The sequence below is a fragment of the Callithrix jacchus genome, chromosome X (genome assembly GCF_049354715.1).
Source record: "Callithrix jacchus isolate 240 chromosome X, calJac240_pri, whole genome shotgun sequence".
In the NCBI taxonomy this organism is placed as follows: Eukaryota; Metazoa; Chordata; class Mammalia; order Primates; family Cebidae; genus Callithrix; species Callithrix jacchus.
The window spans coordinates 108,024,698-108,044,385 of record NC_133524.1 but is presented as its reverse complement, the minus strand read 5'-3'; the positions used below and the strand labels follow the sequence as shown (position 1 = coordinate 108,044,385).

General features: G+C 37.0%; 1 long non-coding RNA gene across 2 annotated transcripts in view; it reads left to right on the top strand.

Annotated features, from left to right (window-relative positions):
• The window catches only part of LOC103790330 (uncharacterized), a 43,633-nt gene extending 24,700 nt beyond the window's left edge, over positions 1–18,933 (top strand). Inside the window, exons 5-6 of one of the 2 annotated variants that reach the window (XR_004738592.3) lie at positions 4,073–4,159; positions 17,370–18,933. This is a non-coding gene — a long non-coding RNA (uncharacterized LOC103790330). The remainder of the gene's footprint in view (positions 1–4,072; positions 4,160–17,369) is intronic. The other variant, XR_004738593.3, reaches the window with a different exon arrangement.
• Positions 18,934–19,688: the final 755 nt, after the last annotated feature.

The following is a 19,688-nucleotide window of genomic DNA, read 5'->3' as shown; positions in this document are numbered from 1 at the left end:
CCATTTTTATAGCATGCTGATCTTGTGTCTCTAATGTATCTTTTTGTATCTTTCTAAATAATAATATTATTTTTAAGTCTTTTTTATTATTCCCTCTGTTTTCTTTTTTCCCTTTGACTTTTGTTGTCATTGTTGTTTTGGTCTCTTTAGTTTTAGAAACTGTCTTCAATGTTTAGTGATTTAGCCACCATCTGTAAAAATGAGGTGCTAAAGTGATGACTGGAAATGATGTCTAGATTGTTGAGCTTCACTGAAGAGTAACTGAGCAGAAATGCAGTCTTCAATAGGAAAACCCCAAACGTCAGTATCTGTAAGGGTTACTTTAGAGCTAGTCTGTTTCTCGAGAATCCTCCAATCTCTTGCTCAGCTGCCAATATCTTAGAATCCAAATGGCAGGCCAGGTACAGTGACTCATGCTTGTAATCCCAACACTTTGGGAGGCTGAGGCAGGAGGATGGCTTGAGTTCAGGAGTTCAAGACCACCCTGGGTAACAGCAAGACCCCACTTTTACAAAAAAAAAAAATAGCCAGGCTGAATGTGGTGGCACATGCCTGTAATCCCAGCACTTCTAATTTTTTCTTGAGTTAGACTTTCAATCAATTCTCCTTTTTTCAGCTTTCCATTTACCCTGTACCTCAGAGGTATCTAGTACCTCTAAGAACTGAGCCCATCACCACCAGCCTTAGATTTTAGCTTTCTCCAATTATGTTGGTTTAGTACTCATCTCATGTATTGTGTTCCAGCCTCTAAATTTTTGTTGACTTTAGTTGTTTGCTGTTGCCTTCTCTCCAATTCCTTTTATCCTTCTGCATCTTTTTTTTTTTTTTTAGAGGGAGCCTTGCCTTGTCATACCAAGGCTGAAGTGCAGTGGTGCAATCTCAGCTCACTGCAACCTGCACCTCCTGGGTTCAAGCAATCCTACCACCTCAGCCTCCCAAGTAGCTGGGATTATAAGTGTATGCCACCATGCCTGGCTAATTTTTGTGTTTTTAGTGAAGATGATGTTTCACCATGTTGTCCAGGTTGTTCTTGAACTCCTGACCTCAAATGATCCACCCTCCTGATCCAGCTTACAGATGTGAGCTACTGTGCCTGGCCCCTTCTACATTTTTTTTAGAGATGAGGTCTTTTTGTATTGACCAGGCTGAGGTGCACGGATGTATTAACACTACAGCCTCTTAACTCCTGGCCTTGAGTGATCCTCCTGCCTCAGCCTCCAGAGTAGCTGGGACTACAGGTCCTATGCCCAGCATCCTTCTACATTTATATTGCATTTGTCCTTCTGCACCTTACAAATTTTTTTACTGTACTTTAGTGGAAACTCATGAAACAGCAGAGATAAGTTCATATGTTCAATCTGCCTTGTCTAAGGGGAACTTTATAGCACGTTCTATATTGAGAAATAATATGGTCAAAAGCTGATAACTCTAAGGGTGTGAGAATAAGAAGCCCACTTTGTAACAGAAACATGAAATTTAAAAATTCTATAATAGACAAGCCATATATATGACTATTCACTGCTCTGTGAACAAGCGAAAGGTCTGTTGCTATAGAAAACTGGATTATGTGAATTTTCAAATACTTGAAATTACAGGGAAGTCAATAAATCAACATAAGATATAAGGGCTTGTCTAGTAATTTGTGGACGCAGGATGTATTGAGTGTATTTTATGAAAATTGCCTTTAGAGATTAATTGGCCTCATTTGGGAGCCTTAAGAAGCATGCTATTTAGCGACTCATTGGAACAGCTCCAGATTGGAAGGATGGAGCCAGGGCATTTAATGTTGTACATTTATGAAATAGGTGAATTACAGACACAGTTTTTTAAAAAAAATTTCAGGCAAAATTTACATATTTTTAAAAAAGAGTCTGCATGGTCTTCCTCTATCCTAATCCCGACCAAACTCCAGCCTGTATATGAATTTGAGTAAAAATGTACAGTAAGGGGAACGAAGTGGAGTTGCACACAATACAATGACTAACATTTATTGACCTGTATTGAGTGTTTACTATGTGCTAATGATTGTGCTAAAAACTTCATAAATTATTTAATGGTTAGTGATTATTTGACGAATGTGTTTAAGTGGTAAAAAAGAAAGGACAAATGAGAAAGGAGGAGGAGAGAGGTTGCAAACACCACCAAAGATTTATAGTGTTCTCATTTTCTTTCCCTCCCATCCCTTCCCATCTCAAGGGCTGCTCTAGACTTATTTATATTCATAGCATAATTTTGAACATTATCTGTGCTTTTTGGTGTTCTTTTAGTATGTTAATACTAAATAGTTCATCTTAGCTACTTAAATTTGAAGATTAATGATATGGAACTTCGAGCAGGAGCTTTGATTTAGCATATGTAGTAAATGTTCAAATCACACATATATTACTGGTTTTTTTTAATATATCATTAGATACTTTGTAAAAGAAGAGAGAGAATAAAAGGATAGAAGAAAGAGAAACCTGTCAAGGCATTACTATAATTTTAAAACCTGTTTATGAAAGCAATGTGGCTGCTGCTTACAAACGATCAAACCTTTACAAGTGTTAAGTAATATCAGCCTGGGATGACTTAATACATGTTCAGTCAAACAAATTAACAAGAATGCAGAAGTCTGGAACATGTATAAACTTGGTCTAGGATTAATGGAAGTAATCTAGAGAGAAAATGAGAATATAAATAATTCTCCAAAAACTAGTAAGATATCTTTAAGGCTGCAGATTATTTAAGTTTCACAATTTCCATTATTATTTTTTATTGTAAAAGAAAGTAAATTTCTTTCTTACTTAATTGTTATCTACTGAGTACCTGCTTTGTGAAAGGCATTGTGATAAGCATTGTGGAGGAAAAAATATTAAAAGTCTACGATGCTATCTATTTTATCAAGAAACTCATAATCCTGTGTTGAAGATAAGACATATGTAAAATAACTGCTAAACTCTACACAGTATTATGTGACAAGTGCCACATGAATGACAAATATTTTCATTTTCCATTTTGCCCATTTGCAATATATATAGAATGAATTATATAGCTAACATTCCAAATATATGTGCTTTTTTGTACCCTAATCATATATGTCAATCTTCTACAACAACTACAAAACATCATTAAAAGTACTTTATGTAGAGCAAGACTAGAGGAAGGGCTGCCAGCTATGGCATGCAAAGGAAAAGTTTTCTGATTCCAAAGACATATATGTGTATGTGTCTATCTTAAGGAAATTTATAACTTTTTTAAATGCATGACATAGGAAAGTATTTATTTTGTTGTTCAAATAAGAAAACAACATTGTAAAGATTTCTACAAATGTATTCCTTATAACTGGAAATAGTAACTGAAACAGTATCATACTTGGAGGTCTGTATTCTAGATGGCTAACAGCTTTGTTGCTTGGGGTTACAAATGAGAAATGATACCCTACAATGATCTTGTCCATTGAAGTGTAGAGTTTAAGTCTCCTGGTTCAGAATTAAAGGGAACTGTAGGGTGAGAGGCAATCTGTATTCATAATTCCATAGACAGCAGTTTTCTTCAGGCTTTGATTCATAGCTCATCTGCTACCTGCCATTCGCCCTGAGTTCCCGGATGCCTTGCCGGTTTCCATGGTGCTAATATGCATATCAAATTGGAACTTGTATTTTTGTGTTTGGCTCATATGGAATATGTGATTTATTGAGTGTTAACTACATTCCATTCAGCCAAGTGTGCTAGATATATATCTCATTTAATTTCACAATAACCCTATGAGGTCAGTATTATTTTTGTCACCATTTTACAGATGAAGAAAGTGAGGTTCAGAGAAACTAAGTAACTTGCTGTGATGGTTAATACTGAGTGTCAACTTGATTGGAATGAAGGATGCAAAGGGTGTGTCTGTGAGGGTGTTGCCAAAGGAGATTAACATTTGAGTCAGTGGGCTGGGAAAGGTAGACCCACCCTTAATCTGATGGGCACAATCTAATCAGCTGCCAGCGAATAAAGCTGGCAAGAAAACATGCAAAGGTGAGACTGGCCTAGCCTCCCAGCCTACATCCTACTACTGTGTTGAATGCTTTCTGTCCTTGAACATCAGACTCCAACTTCTTCAGTTTGGAGACTCGGACTGGCTCTCTTTCCTCCTCAAGCTTGCAGACAGCCTACTGTGGGACCTTGTGATCATGTAAGTTAATATTTAATAAACTCCCTCTTGTGTGTGTGTGTGTGTGTGTGTGTGTCCTATTAGTTCTGTCGTTCTAGGGAACACTGACTAATACACTTGCCCAAAGTTATGGAGCTGGTAAATGATGGAGTCAGGAGTCCAATTCAATCTGTTTAACTCCTGGTCTGTTCTGATAACCATTTGGCTCTGCTGTCTTTCCTGTGGAACATGCTAGTATTTAGATGTCAGGTATTTAGACATCAGGAAGTATTTAGATGTCAGGAGATTAAGAGAAAGAGTTAGGCTAGAGATACATTTAGTAGTAATCAACATGTGTTATATATCCTCAAACATAAGGAGACTTCAAAAGAAGATACTAGAAAGTTCGCCTTGTCAATTGGATTATAAAATATTTTATGGATATCAATGAATGAATCAAATGCCTATTCTTGGCATTTAAAATTTTAATCTAGTAAAATAAGTATTTAAAACTACATTATATAAATACATGAATTTAGCTGTGTTGCTTTATCACCTCATTTCATGAAATAATTCATTTGAGTTATTTACATGCATTTTGAACATCACTAGCATCTATTTTTGTCATCTGCTTTTCAGAGCTCATTATCCTAATTTCTAGCTTATATGACATACTATACAAAACTATTATTATCTTGCTGTACAGAAAATTTTATCCCAGGTAACAGATACTCATTCACATAAAATCACATATGCAGTTGTGACATCATACCCCTGCAATAGCTGATACATTAGTATTACATTGATACTTTTATGTATGTATGTATATATGTATGTATTTGCTTGCTCATATTTAATATTTATTTTTAGACTAGCTTTGATGTGGGTTATTTCATGGAAACAGCATAGTGTCAATTAAAACTTTTGGAGTAGAAAAGTAGACAGAGTTCCAGCTTTTTTTAAAGAAGGACAATGATTGGCATTGCAACTGTATTCAGCCAGAAAAATACATACTTTTTCAAAATAAATTTCTTACATTTAACTGAGATGTGCTAAAACTTACTATTTGGTAGGTAGAACTAACATATGAAAGAGGAAAAAAAAAAAGAGCAGAGAACAGATTTTAATTCAGGTCTCACTCAAGCTCATGTGCTTTTTTTTTAACCCCTGCTGTCATTTATGATTAACAGACAATATATACTTGTGAGATGGCTGGTTGATAACCATGAGACAGAGTTTAGGTAACTGGCCTATGTGTAAACACAGAATGAATAACCGATTTTCTAGCACATTGTTTTAACCAATTACCATGCCTTCTAAGGAACAAATGTTATATTTCAATATATGGGGGATCACTTTTAGAGAATTCCAATAGGGAAAGGATGGTGAGAAGAGCAAAACTAGAAAATATGAGTGGTAGTACGTGAAACAACAGCTTTCTGCATTAGAGTAGATTAGAAATTGAACTGTTAACAGTTCTTGCATGTATCTGAACCCAAATTCCCATGGCAAGGTTATCAGGTAAAGACATACATGACATCAAAAGTCATGTTGATATTTAAAACACAGCCAATGTGATGTCATAGGCCTTATTTCTAGATATTTTAATATTAATGTAACAAAATTTTATGTATCAAGTACTTGCTAAATTAAAATAATGTAGTCACATTTACCTTTTAAATCTAAAGCTTTAGTATATTCACTTTCCTAGTATTCTCACACCTCAGTTACAAAGAATAGGCACCCATTCAGTGCATATCAGAAAATGGACACAATAAATGTTAAAAGCAACTATGTTTTCTAAAAGCGGCAACATTTTCCCAACTATAAAAAAAAGTTGTTTTGCTTATATCTATAAATGTTACTAGGTTTCCGTTAGAGAAAATCCACCAGATGGCAACATCATCTGCTTATGAAAGGTGATATGCAATCCTCTGCAACCCATTACAGGTCCCTTGAGCCAGAGGCTCCCTGATCAGTGGCTGATTTCTATAGTGATTCATAAATGGATACTAGGTAGTCATTTGGGGATAATTATTGAAGTTGGGGGATGGGAACAATTAGGCCATAGTTAGCATCAAGGGTGAAATAGTTTTAGTATCATTCTTTTTTATTAATATTGAAACAAAAAATATAGTATCTATTTCCATGTTGCCCTCTAATCATGTTTTTAATTCAAAGGGATTATATTCACTTCAGTATATAAAGCTACAGACAGTATTATTTTTTTCATGGATCACAAGTTATTCTAGTTGGTTCCCTTGTACTTAATGGCAATCTGGTAGCTAGCTGGCTTATTGTTTTAAATTCAAACTATCTTTCTTATATCTAAACCTGATAGTATGCAGAAAGTACTGCTGGGGATATTTAATATGTCCCTTATTGTTTTCTGTTTATAACAACCTGCCCTGAGGTACTAATTAGATATTAGATACTACACATATTTAGCAAATACTGTTGGTGTTTTTCCATACAAAGTCTGTGGTCAAGGTGAAAGTCGTTGATGGGTTGGTAATATGAACTGCACATTTCTGAAAAGGAAAAAAAAATAGACTTGTTGAAATTTTTATTCCTGAATAGCTAGAGTTCTAATTGCATCTGACATTTTATTAATAAATCCCTTTCCAAAGTGGCATATATCACTTGTATTAAATTACAGCTGTGTAAAACATCTGTTTGATTTAAATATCTACAATACCTAACAGGTTGCCTGTTAGTTTTTTTAATACAGTGGACTTTTTTGTTATCTGTATATTTTCTAAAATTCATATAACTTGAAAAATATAGTTTTTTCTGTCTCCTGGGTATTTATTGAGGTATATTTTTAAAAATCATGTAATTCACCATTTCAAGTATAGTATACAATGATTTTTAGTAAATTTATGTTTCCTGGGTATTTTTAAAGTGGTACAGTTGTTTCTAGATGCTGTTCCCCTTACATGACAAGTATTCTAAATTTTGGCAGCTAATCTATCCTTGGTTCCGTATGTGCCTGCTTTTTGATATTGTTTACATTAATAAAGAGCAGAAAATCTGACTCTTGGGTGTCTAAAATTTTGTTAGTATCAATGCCTCAGTGACCCATCTTCTAGATTTGGAGGGACAGATTCATATTGCATAACAGAGTTGGAATTTGGGACTCATTTTCATATAATACTAACAAATCTAACCTTCAAAACCACCAACACTATTGGAGCTAGTTATTATTAACACATGTGCAGTACTGACATTATATTAAAGCATTGCACAGCACATAAAATACTGTTCTTGCTGTTAATGGATTTATAAAGTAATTGGAAAAATTGATCTACGTATAAAGAGGCCTTAAAAAAAGTCATTAGACTTCATTCACATTCTCCTCTATCCCCTTAATTGCTAATTTCTCATTTCCATCTGCAGATATATGGCTTTCTGTTCTCTTGTTCTGCCACCTAGATTTACATGGCTCAAAGTTCAAATGATATTAACAGACTGTATATCAAAACTGATGTCCATCTTCTATTAAATATTAGTTCCTTTCTTCATATGTTTGGGCTAATGGCTATATGGTAAAATAGTAGAAAAGTCTTCTTGTCAATGTTACTGTTGGTTCTTGCACCGATGGTGGTCAAAAACTGACATCTTCCCCAGTTGAAAGAGTTTCCTTTGACCTTGATGGAGGAAATCCTCCTTATTTGAGTAAATAAATTCCTGAGTTTGGGGAATGTGCATAAATGCTAAAAAACTGGGCAAATGGCCAAAAATAACCATTTCAGCACTCTGGAAATTGACGAAAGAATACAACAAGCTGAGAACTTCTGGACTTTGAGTAAGAAAATAATAAGTCTGTGGTGTTCTTGCTTGGACCTGTCTATTCACCACCTCCTCCACTTGCTCCCCACAAGCTCTGTTATCACAGTAGTTGAAGGGTGAGGCAGGCTGTAAGAACTAGAAGTTTTGCTGCTGCTGTTGCTGCTACTGAAAAGAACTCACCTAATTTGGAACATTGTCAGCTAAAGTACAGTCAGCCCTTGATCAACGTGGGTTTGAACCATGCAGGTCCACTTACATGCAGATTTCTCTCTGCCTCTGCCACCCATGAGACAGCAACACCAACCTTGACTCTTCCTTTGCTTCCTCTGTCTACTCAACCTGCAGACAATGAGGATGAAGACTTTTATGGTGATCCACTTCTGCTTAATGGATAGTAAATATATTTTCTCTTCTTATAGCTTTCTTAATAACATTTTCTTTTCTGTAGCTTACTGGCTTACTTTATTGTAAGAATACCATATATAATATATATCACATTACAAAAATATATGTGTTAATTGACTGTTTAAGTTATTGGTAAGTCTTCTGGTCAACAGCAGGCTGTTAGCCCCACAGGGTCAATCTTCAGCCCCACTCTATTGCCAGTTTGGCCTCCAAAGACTGTCTCCAGGCCCCCACTTCCAGGTGGTCCCCAGCAGCCCCAGGCTCCAGACTATGGCCAGCATCAGGCTGTCATTTGCAGCCCTAGACTTCACGCCTGCCTCAGGAACAAGGGAGTCTTCATGGACCTAGTCCTCAACACTGAGCCAGTACTCATAGGCCCAGCCTCCAGGCCAGCCACTGCTGATTCAAGCTTCAGACCAGCACCCATAGACCCAGTCTCTATACCAGTCCCAGTGCCATGTTGGCCCCTGCAGCCATGACTCCAAGCTGGGACTGTAGACCCAGCTTCCAGGCCAACACCCACAGACCCTGCCTTCAGTCTGGCCCCTGCAGCCCCAGGCTGCTGGCACACCTCAGCACCAGTTCAGCATCCACCAACCCCAGCTCAAGGCTGGTCCCTGTAGTTTCAGGCATAAAGCTGGAACCTGTGAATCTAGCCTTCAGAGAGGCTGCCATTTGTAGGAGCTCCAAACATACTTAGTAAGGGGCCAGTCCCTGTGGCCTCAGGCTATAGGTTGGCTCCCCAACAGACTTAGGATCGAGGCCTACCCCCAGGCTCCAGACAGGCACAGTGCTAGGCAGGTTCACATGGCCCCAGGCTTCAGACCTGCCTCAGCACCACAGCACACCTCATGGCCCCAGGCTTCAGACCACTACCTGCAGAGCCAGCCTCCAGCTCCACCCCAGTACCAGATCAAAATCTTTAGACCCCGACTTCAGCCCAGTCCTTGGCAGACACAAGCTCCAGATCCACCCAGTGCTAGGCTGCTCCCTGTGGCCTGAGGCTCCAGGCAGGCAGGCCCTTATAACCCCAGGTTTCAGGCCTATTTCAGTAGATCTCAGCACCGAGCTGGTTCTCCTGACCCCAGGACCCAAGCCTGCCTCCATAGTCCCAACTTGAAAGCCCATCCGAGAAACAAACCAGCCTCCATGGTCCCATGCTCCAGGCCAGCACTCATGGACCTAGCCTACAGATAAGCACCCACATGACCAAACTCCAGACCAGTTCCCATGGCCCTTGGCTCCAGGCCAGCCCCTGTAGCTTCAGGTACTAGGACAACCGGGGTCACAGGCTCCAGGCTTACCCCAGCAGGCCAGACCCAAGATTAGTGAAATCAGAGACAGATCATCTGAAGTTACCTAATCAGAGGTACAAAAAGGAAAAAGAATGGCAAAGAGTAAAGAAAGCCTACAGGAATTATGGGATGCCAACAAGTCAAACAATTTACACATTATGGGTATTCCAGAAGGAATGTAGAAAAAGAAGGGGGCAGAAAGCTTGTTTAAAGAAATAATGACTGAAAAACATTCCAAATCTGTAGAGGAAAATGAACATTCATTCAGATCCATGCAACCCAAAGAACCCAAAATATATTAAACATGCAGTAATTTTTTACTTAACATTGATGATAAGTTAATGGAAACTGAAACTTTAAATGAAACTACATATAGCAGGTCCTTGAAATAATGTCATTTCCTTCAATACTGGTGAGAAAAAAATGGTTTTGTTATCCATCATTTTGCTTAAAGCTGCAGTTTCCAAGAACTTACTGATGATGTTAAGTGAGGACTTACCATAAAGAGATTCTGTACCAACACAGATTATAATCAGCGGCTCAAAAGTCAAAGACAGGCCTGGTGTGGTGGCTCAAGCCTGTAATCCCAGCACTTTGACAGGCCAAGGCGGGCAGATCGACTGAGCGCAGGACTTTGAGACCAACCTGGGCAACATGGTGAAACCCCATCTCTACTAAAAATACAAAAAATTAGGCAGGGTAGTGCATGTCTGTAGTCCCAGCTACTCAGGAGTCTGAGGCACAAGAATCACTTGAACCTAGGAGGCAGAGGTTGCAGTGAGCTGAAATCTCACCACTGCACTCCAGCCAGGGCAACAGAGTGGGAGTGAGACTCTGTCTGAAGAAAAAGTCAAAGACAAAGAGAATTTTGAAAACAGCAAGAGAAAATCAATTTATCATGTACAAGACAACCTTAATAAGATATTAACAAAATTCTCAGCAGACAACTTGCAGGCCAGGAGAGAGAGGGATGATATATTCAAAGCACTGAAAAAAACACCCTGCCAACCAAGAATACTACACAGTCATGTGCAGCATAATGATATTTTGGTCAGTGACAGACTGCATATATAATGGTGGTCCCATAAGAATACAACAGAACTGAAAAATTTCTACCAGCTAGTAATGTCATGGCTGTCCTAACATCATAGTGCAACACATTACTCAGACATTTGTGGTAATTCTGGTGTAAGCAAACCTTCTACACTACCAGTTATATTAAAAGCATAGCACATACGATTGTGTACAGTGCATATTTGATAATTATAATAAACAACTATGTTATTGGTTTATGTACTTATTATGCTATACCTTTTATAATTATTCTAGAGAGCAATCCTTCTGCTAATTAAAAAAAAATAGTCTCCCAGCCTCAGGCAGGTGCATCAGGAGACATTCCAGAAGAAGGCATTTTTTTCATAGGAGATTAGAGCTACATGCATGTTACACCGAAAAACTTCCAGCGAAACAAGATGTGGAGGTGGAAGACAGTGATATTGATGATTCTGACCCCATGTGGGCCTAGGCTAACCTGTGTGCTTCTGTCTTAGTTTTTAACACAAAGTTTAAAAAGTAAAAAATAAATAAATAAGTATAAATTTTTAAATATAGAGAAAAGCTTATAGAATAAGAATATAAAGACAAAATTTGTACAGCTGTACAGTGTTTGTGTTTTAACCTGTATTATTGCACAAGAGACAAAAAGTTAAAAAAATTAGAAGTTTATAAATTAAAAATGTAACAGTAAACTAAGGTTAATTTATTATTGAAGAAAGAAAATGTTTAAAATAAATTAAGTGTAGCTTAAGTATACAGAGTTTATAAAGTCTATAGTTGTGCGCACTAATGTCCTAAGCCTTCACATGCAGTCACCACTCACTAACTCACCCAGAGTAAATTCATTTCCTGCAAGCTCCATTTATGGTAAGTGCCCTATACAGGTGTACCATTTTCTGTCTTTTATACTGTATTTTTACTGGCCTTTTCTAAGTTTAGATACACAAATATTTACCATTGTTTTACAATTGCCTACAATATTCAGTACAGTAACTTCCTGTACAGGTTTGTAGCCTGGGGGCAATAGGGTATACCACATAACCTTTGTGTGTAGTAGACTATACCATCTAGATATGTGTAAGTACACCTTATAATGTTTGCACAATGATGAAATTGCCTAATGACATTTCTCAGAGCATGTGTCAGTTATTAAATGTTTCATGGCTATACATGGTAAGGCTGTCCTTCAAAAACGAAGAAGAGATAAGGACTTTCCCAGACAATTAAAAGCTACGGGAGTCCATCACCACTAGATCTGACTTATAAGATATGCTAAAAGGAAATCTTCAAGCTAAAAGAAAAGGATACTAATTAGTAACATGAAAACATATGAAAATATAAAACTCACTAGTAAAAGTAAGTACATAGTCATATTCAGAATACTCTAATACTGTAATGGTGATATGTGAATCACTTTGTCTTCTGTATTAAGGTTAAGAGGCTGAGGTGCGTGGATCACTTGAGGTCAGGAGTTCAAGACCAGCCTGGCCAACACAGTGAAATCCCGTCTCTACTAAAAATACAAAACAAAATAGCTGGTAACCTGTAGTCCTAGCTACTCAGCAGACTGACATGGGAGAATTGCTTGAACCTAGGAGGCAGAGGTTGCAGTGAGCTGAGATCATGCCATTGCACTCCTGCCTGGGTGACAGAGTGAGACCCTGTCTGGAAACAAAACAAAACAAACAAAAAACCCATAATATGTAGCAAGGAGAGGAAGTAAAAGTATAGATTTTTAATGTGGTTGAAATTGTTACCACCTTAAAACAGCCTGTTATAACTATAATGTGTTTTATATAGGCCTCATGATAACCACAAAGCAAAAACCTATAGTAGATACACATAAGATAAAATATAAAGAATCAAATCATACTACAACAGAAAACCATCAAATTGAAACCGCCTTTGCAAAATTATGACTGACAGTGAAAGAGATCTAACTTAATATACTCCATCTTGCTTCTAACCTTCAAGCTGTCCTTGCTCATTCTTGGACATAGGCTGAACTAAATTTGGGGGAAACTTAGTTTATAGTTTAAAACAAAGATGATAATAGCCCTTTTCCGAAGTAGACCAGCTTCTTGCCTGGGGACTAGATTGCCTTTGTAGGACTAAAACTGGCCACAAGATTAGAAATTATGGTTTAGGGGTCATGCAGCTGGAGGCTACAAGGTTCTGATTCTCCCTAAACTGCTCCTAAGACCAGTGCTTGAGATATTTTGCAAACCTTGCCCTTGATGGATCAGCTGGTAGCACCCAGATCGATAAATTGGTTCATCTGATCTTGTGGCCTCCACCCAGGAACTGACTCAGTGCAAGAAGATAGTTTCAATTCGCTACGATTTCCCTTGACCAATGAGCACTCCTGGTTCATTGGCTTCCCCCTACCCACCAAGTTGTCCTTAAAAACTCTGCTCCCCAAATCCTCTAGGAGACTGATTTGAGTAATAATAAAACACCAGTCTCCTGTACAGCTGGCTCTGTGTGAATTACTCTTTCTCTATTGCAATTCCCGTCTCGATAAATAATCTCTGTCTAGGCAGTGAGCAAGGTGAACCCCTTGGGCAGTTACAAATACACTAAAGAAGATAGCAAGAGAGGAAGAAACAAATGATCTACAAGACAACCAGACAGCAATTTATAAAATGGCAGTAGTAAGTCCTTACCTATCAATAATTACCTTGAATATAAATGGATTAAAGCCTCCAATCAAAAGTCTTAAAAAGTCTTTTGATCCACCTACTGAAATATGAATAATAATGAATGAATAAAAATAAAGACTCAAATACATGCTGCCTACAAAAGACTCACTCACACTTTAAGGACACAAGTAGATTGAATGTAAAGGGTTGGAAAAAGGTATTACACGCAAATGGAAATAAAAAGAGTGGAGATGGGTAACTATATTTAGATAAAGTAGACTTGAAGTCAAAACTAAAGCAAGACAAAGATGGTCATTATATAATGATAAAGGGATCAATTCATCAAGAGAATAAAGTGATTGTAAATATGTATGCACCCGACATGGGAACACCTAAACATATAAAACAAATATTAATAGATCTGAAAGAAGAGAAAGACTGCAGTACAATAATAGCAGTGGATATAAACATATCACTTTCAAAAAAGGACATATTATCCAGACAGAAAATCAATAAGGAAACATTGGTCATAGACTATACTTTAGACCAAATGGACCTAACAGACATATACATAACATTTCATCCAACAGCAGCAGAATACACATTTATCTTAATTGCACAGGGAACATTCTCCAGGATATATCATATCTCAGGCCACAAAACAAGTCTTAATAATCTAAGAAGATTGAAATCATATTAAGTATCATTTTCAACCACAATGGTGTGGCAGGCCAATTCTCCCTGACAATCACACATACAGGCCTGTATAGCATGCCAGTTACACTAACAAATTTCCACAGCGCTGCCTTAACATTTTGAAAATAATTAAACCTGGGGAAATCAATGCCAAGACATCAAAGCTAGAAATGAAGCATATGGTCAGTAGAAAACTTGCAGAGTTCACCCTAACCTGGAGCAAGTCAACATAACGGAAACAATCTTATATTCTTCCTGCTAGGATCCACCCACAGTCAATGAAATCTGAGATGAGTCAAGGTAAGAGAGGCAGCTGTTTGAATAGATTTATTGGAGAGTCCAAGGCAGCTCTCCGGACCAAACTGTAAATGAGATAAGCTAGAAATAATCACTTCGGTACAACAGTCCTGACGAATTAGAACTTAGGAGATAGGCCTTGATGGTGCTGGGGCCCTCACAGCTTGATAAGACTTAGAAAGCATTTTTGGCCTCTGATCTTCTAGTTAAAACAAAATTAGTTACCTATAGACTTAGGCGAATGTGATATTGCACTTAGGCACATAACCCCAACCTACATAAGCACAAAGAAAATTGTAACCCTTTGAGTTGGGCTGGTGGAATTATCTCCAACCTTCTCCCTCTATGCGGTTATAGCAATAAACTCCCTAGTTTGTCTGCTTCTTGTCATTGGGCCATGAGAAAATGCAGCCAGAACTGACTCAGTTCTGGGAACAATTATATGAAACTTGAAATCAATAACAGAAAAGATTTGGGAAATTTTACGAATACATACAAATTAAACAACATGCTCCTGTAAAACCAATGGGTCAAACAAAAAAATTGAAAACGGTATTTAAAATATCTTGAGAATAAGGAAAAAGTAAAGACAACATACTAAAACTTACAATGCAGAAATTAGTTCTAAGAGGGAGGTTTATAGCAATAAATGCCTACATCAAAAAGTGAAGAAGGACATCAAATAAACAACCCAAAGTTACACCTCAAGGAATTAGAAAAAGAGAAATCAACTGAGCCTAAAGATAGTAGACATAAGAAAATGAAGTTCAGAGCAGAAATAAAAACAATAGAAAAGATGTAACTAAAGTTGTTTGGTTTTTTGATAAGATAAACAAAATTAACAAACCTTTAGCTAGACTAAAAAGAGAGAAGACTTAAATAAATAAAATCACAAATAAAAGAGGAGGCATTACAAATGATAACCACCATAAGAAAGGTTAAAACAATTTTAAAAATAAAAAATTTTAAAACCCTGATATGAAAATACAAAGGCTCATAAGAAACTACAATGAACAATTATACTCCAACAATTAAATAATCTAGAAGAAATAGATTAATTTCTAGACACATACAACATACCAAGACTAAATCATAAAGAAATAGAAAATATAAACAGACCAATAATAAGGAAGGAAATTGAATCAATAATTAAAACTCTCCCATCAAATCTAATGGCTTTACTCCTGAATTCCACCAAACATTTAAAGAGGAACCAATACCAATACTTCTCAAATCCTAAAAAATTTAAAGAGTAAGGAATACTTCCAAACTTATTTTAAAAGGCCAACATTACCTTATACAAAAGCCAGACAGGAACACTACAGGAAAAGAAAATTACTGGCCAATATCTCTGATGAACATAAATGCAATAATCCTCAGCACAATCTTAGCAAACTGAATCAATAGCACATTATAAGGGTAATTCACCATGATCAAATGGGATTTATTCCTGGAGTGCAAGTGTATTTTAACATATGCAAATCAACATATGTGATATACCACATTAACGAAATGGAGGACAAAACCATATGATCATCTCAGTAGAGGCAGAAAAAGCATGTCACAAGATTCAACATCCTTGTATGATAAAAACTCAACAAATTAGGTACAGAAAAAAAGTAGCTTAACACAATAAAGGCCTTTTATCACCAGCACATATATATCATACTCAGCACTGAAAAGTTGAAATCTTTTTCTCTAAGATCAGGAACAAAATAAGGATGCCCATTGTCATGGTTTGAATATATGTGTTCCCGCTAAAACTCATATACTGAAACCTAACCCCCAAAGTGGTGGTATTAGGAGGTGGGGACTTTTAGAAGTGATTACATCATAAGGGCTCCACCTCATAAATAGGATTAGCATCCTTACAAAATAGGCCCAGGGGAGCTGATTTGCCCCTTTCACCAGGTGAGGATGTATAGAAGGTACCATCTATGAGGAGTGGACCCTCACCAGACATCAGATTTTCTAGTGCCTTGATCTTGGTCTAAGTATAGTTTTGAAGGAGCAGTATGGCTTTTCTTGATGGCTTATAGTAAAATATGAGAAAAGAAAAACCAGTTAAAGATGGAATTTATAATTTAAAAAGGATGCATAACTCAATTATTTGGAAAATTCACAGCATGGCCATATTTCAAAGAATAAAAAAGCATGTTCATTAGAGAATACCAAGGGTGTGGCAAAACCACCTTTTGATGAGATTATTATGTATCAGTGGAAGCCAGGTGTTTTTCATCAAAAAAGGAAAAATGACCCTGAAGGCTTATTGGAAATTGTCAGGACCACTACTCCCATCATAGACCCAGGAGCATCAAGGCCTGGGATCAGAAGTATGTCTAAAGAGGGGCCTCAGGTACTGGAAGGACCTCAACACTCACTACCTTTCACCACCTAAAGTTTCTGCTCCCCACATTCTGGCACACTACCACTCAGTCATCCAAGGTGTGATTCTAGAGATCCTAAGTGTGGTGAGGGCCCCTGTGGCCATCCCCTCTGGAGGACATATGCAGTAAGTTTTGGTAGCGTTTGTGTGGTGCCATCTCCACTGGCTGGTAGAGTACATGAGCTGTGGGGGCATGTGTCTCCACCTAGAATTCAAAGTGTGGAGCCCCCTGGAGCCTCAGGCACAGGACCTAGGCCGAGTGCCACACCTAGGGCAAGGCCACCACAGAGAGCCTCCACTAGGGCAATACCTAATGGAGCTGTGAGACTCTAACAGTCTTGAATCTCAGGGGTGGAACTGTACCCACAGTTCTTCTGGTCATTGCCCTAATGGGGACTCTCTACAGTGGCTCTGCCCCCCATGGCTTTGTACCTGACCCCTCCTAAGTTCATTTATGTCTGTGCAATTAATTCTTGTTTCATGTGTGTCCATTGCATTTTGAATGAAAGTCTTCCTTCATGAAAAACATCTATTTCAAGACTATAAAGATTCCTGGAACACTCACTCCATTTAGTCTGAAACCTGTGTAAGCAATGTATGTCTGTCCTCACATCTCTATAAAAAACTACGGAACATTGAGTAATTTACAAGAAAAGAAGTTTAATTGATTTATTCTTCCACAGGTTTTACAGGAAGCATGTCTGGGCAGGCCTCAGGAAATTTACAGTCATGGCAGAAGGTGAAGAGGAAGCAGGCACATTTTATACAGCTAGAGAAGGAGGAAGAGAGTGAAGAGCGAGGTGCTACATGCTCTTAACCGGACCTTGTGAGAACTCACTATCATGAGACAAGAAAGGGGGAAATCCGTCCCCATGATCTAATCATCTCCCACCAGACCCCTCTCCAACATGAGATTTGGGCAAGGGTCTATTCTTAAAATATTAGTAGTTCAGAGTACCTGATATAGTCCTATCCACAAGCCTTTTGGATTATACCTTTGTTGTAGACAGAAATTCCAATCAATACCTTAGAGCAGAGACTTTAGGAATGCACCAGGAATCAGAAATCTGTTCTGATTCTGGAGAGGATGTTGTATGGTTAATTTATTATAGTCACAAATATTAGATTGGCAGACAGTACAATTCTCCATTGGCACACAGAACAGAACTATTTCATAAGGATTTGATCAATGTTTGCCCCTGAGTTTAAAAACATATTTACCAGTGAGGGCATTGACAAGTCTCCAGTGCTTTTTCATAAAGTGTGTAATTTCTGAAATATTTACATTAATACTATGCTATCTATTCAGATTTAACCTAGTATGGCTAACCATTGGTTCAGAATTGAGAATTCATTCCATTCAGCCTTACAATAGTGTTGAGTTTATGCAATATGAGGATGGTATTCTCAAAATTGTATTTTAGTTTTTAAAAATTGGAATCCTTTCATGGAAAGACAAAATCAAAGCGACTGGCCAAAGGAGATTAAGACAGAATCATGAGTATCTTAAAAACAACACTTGGTTATCTATTTAATCAAAATGACAATAAAATATTTAAAAATAACTGTAGAGGAAGGTCACATGGTTATAAGAAAACTGAGTTCTTTCATTTATGTTCTTTGTTTCATCTTTTGATGCACATATATATATATATTTAGATCAAGGGCATGATAGAGGCAAAGCAATGCAGGTTAAATTATTCTTTTGATATATGAAATCTCTGCTATTAGGCATATTATACAGAACATAAATATATGCTCTTATTACCCTTTGAGGAGAGCTTGAATATCAGTTTCTCATTTAAAAACTTTTTTTTTGTTTTGAAATAATTGTAGATTCACAGTAGGTTGCAAAGAAATGTAAAGAAAAATTCTATGTACTCTTCCCCCAGCCTCCCCCAGTGTTATCAACTTATTCAACAATACAACAATATCAAAAACAAGAAATTGATATTGGTACAATTTATAGAATTTATTCACATTTCAACTATTATACATGCATGTATTTGTGCATGTGTGTGTGTCTCTGTATGTGTGTAGCTTTATGTAATTTTATAACATGTGTAGCCTTGTGTAACCACCATTGCAATCAGAATATTCAACTACACCATTACCACAATACACCTTCAGGTTACTTTTTCTCCTTTCCACCCCTATTGCCTGGCAACCACAAATCTGTTTTCCATGTCTACAGTTATGCTATTTAATGAGTGTTACACAAATAAAATCATGTGGTATGTGAGCTTTTAAGATTGGCTTTCTTTTCATTCAGCATAATGCCCTTGAGATCCATCCAAGTTGTTACATATACCAATAATTCATTCTTTTTTAATTGCCAAATATTTTTTAACCATCCATCTACTGAAGAGCATTTGAATAGTTTCCTGTTTTTGACTATTATGAATAAAGCCGCCAGAAACATTCATGTACAAATTTCTGCATGAAAATAACTCTTCAATTCTCTGGGATAAATGCCAAGAGTTCAATTGTTGGATCACATGGTATGTCCATTTTTAGATTTGAAAGAACTTGCCAATTTTTCAGATGGCTATACTGTTTTACATTTCCACTAGCAATGTATCAATAATTCAGTTTCTCCACATTCTCACCAGCATTTGGTGTTATTGCTCTTTCGTTCTGTTCATTGGCCATTCTGACAGGTAAGTAGTGATATCATACTGTAGTTTTAAATTCCATTTATTTAATGGCTAATGATATTAAACATCTTTTCATATGCTTACTTGCCATCTGTATATCATCACTGATTAAATATCTGTGCATATTGTTTGCCAACTTCTTAATTGAATTGCTTGCTTTTATGTCAAATTTTGAGAGTTCCTTATATATACAAAGCCTTTATTGGATATGAAATTTGTCTTTTCATTCTTCTAACAGAATCTTTTCTAGGAAAAATTTTAAAATTTTGTTGAGGTCCCATTTATCAATTTTTTATTCTATCAATCATGTTATTTTGTCTCAATTCTAAGAAATTTGCTTAGTCT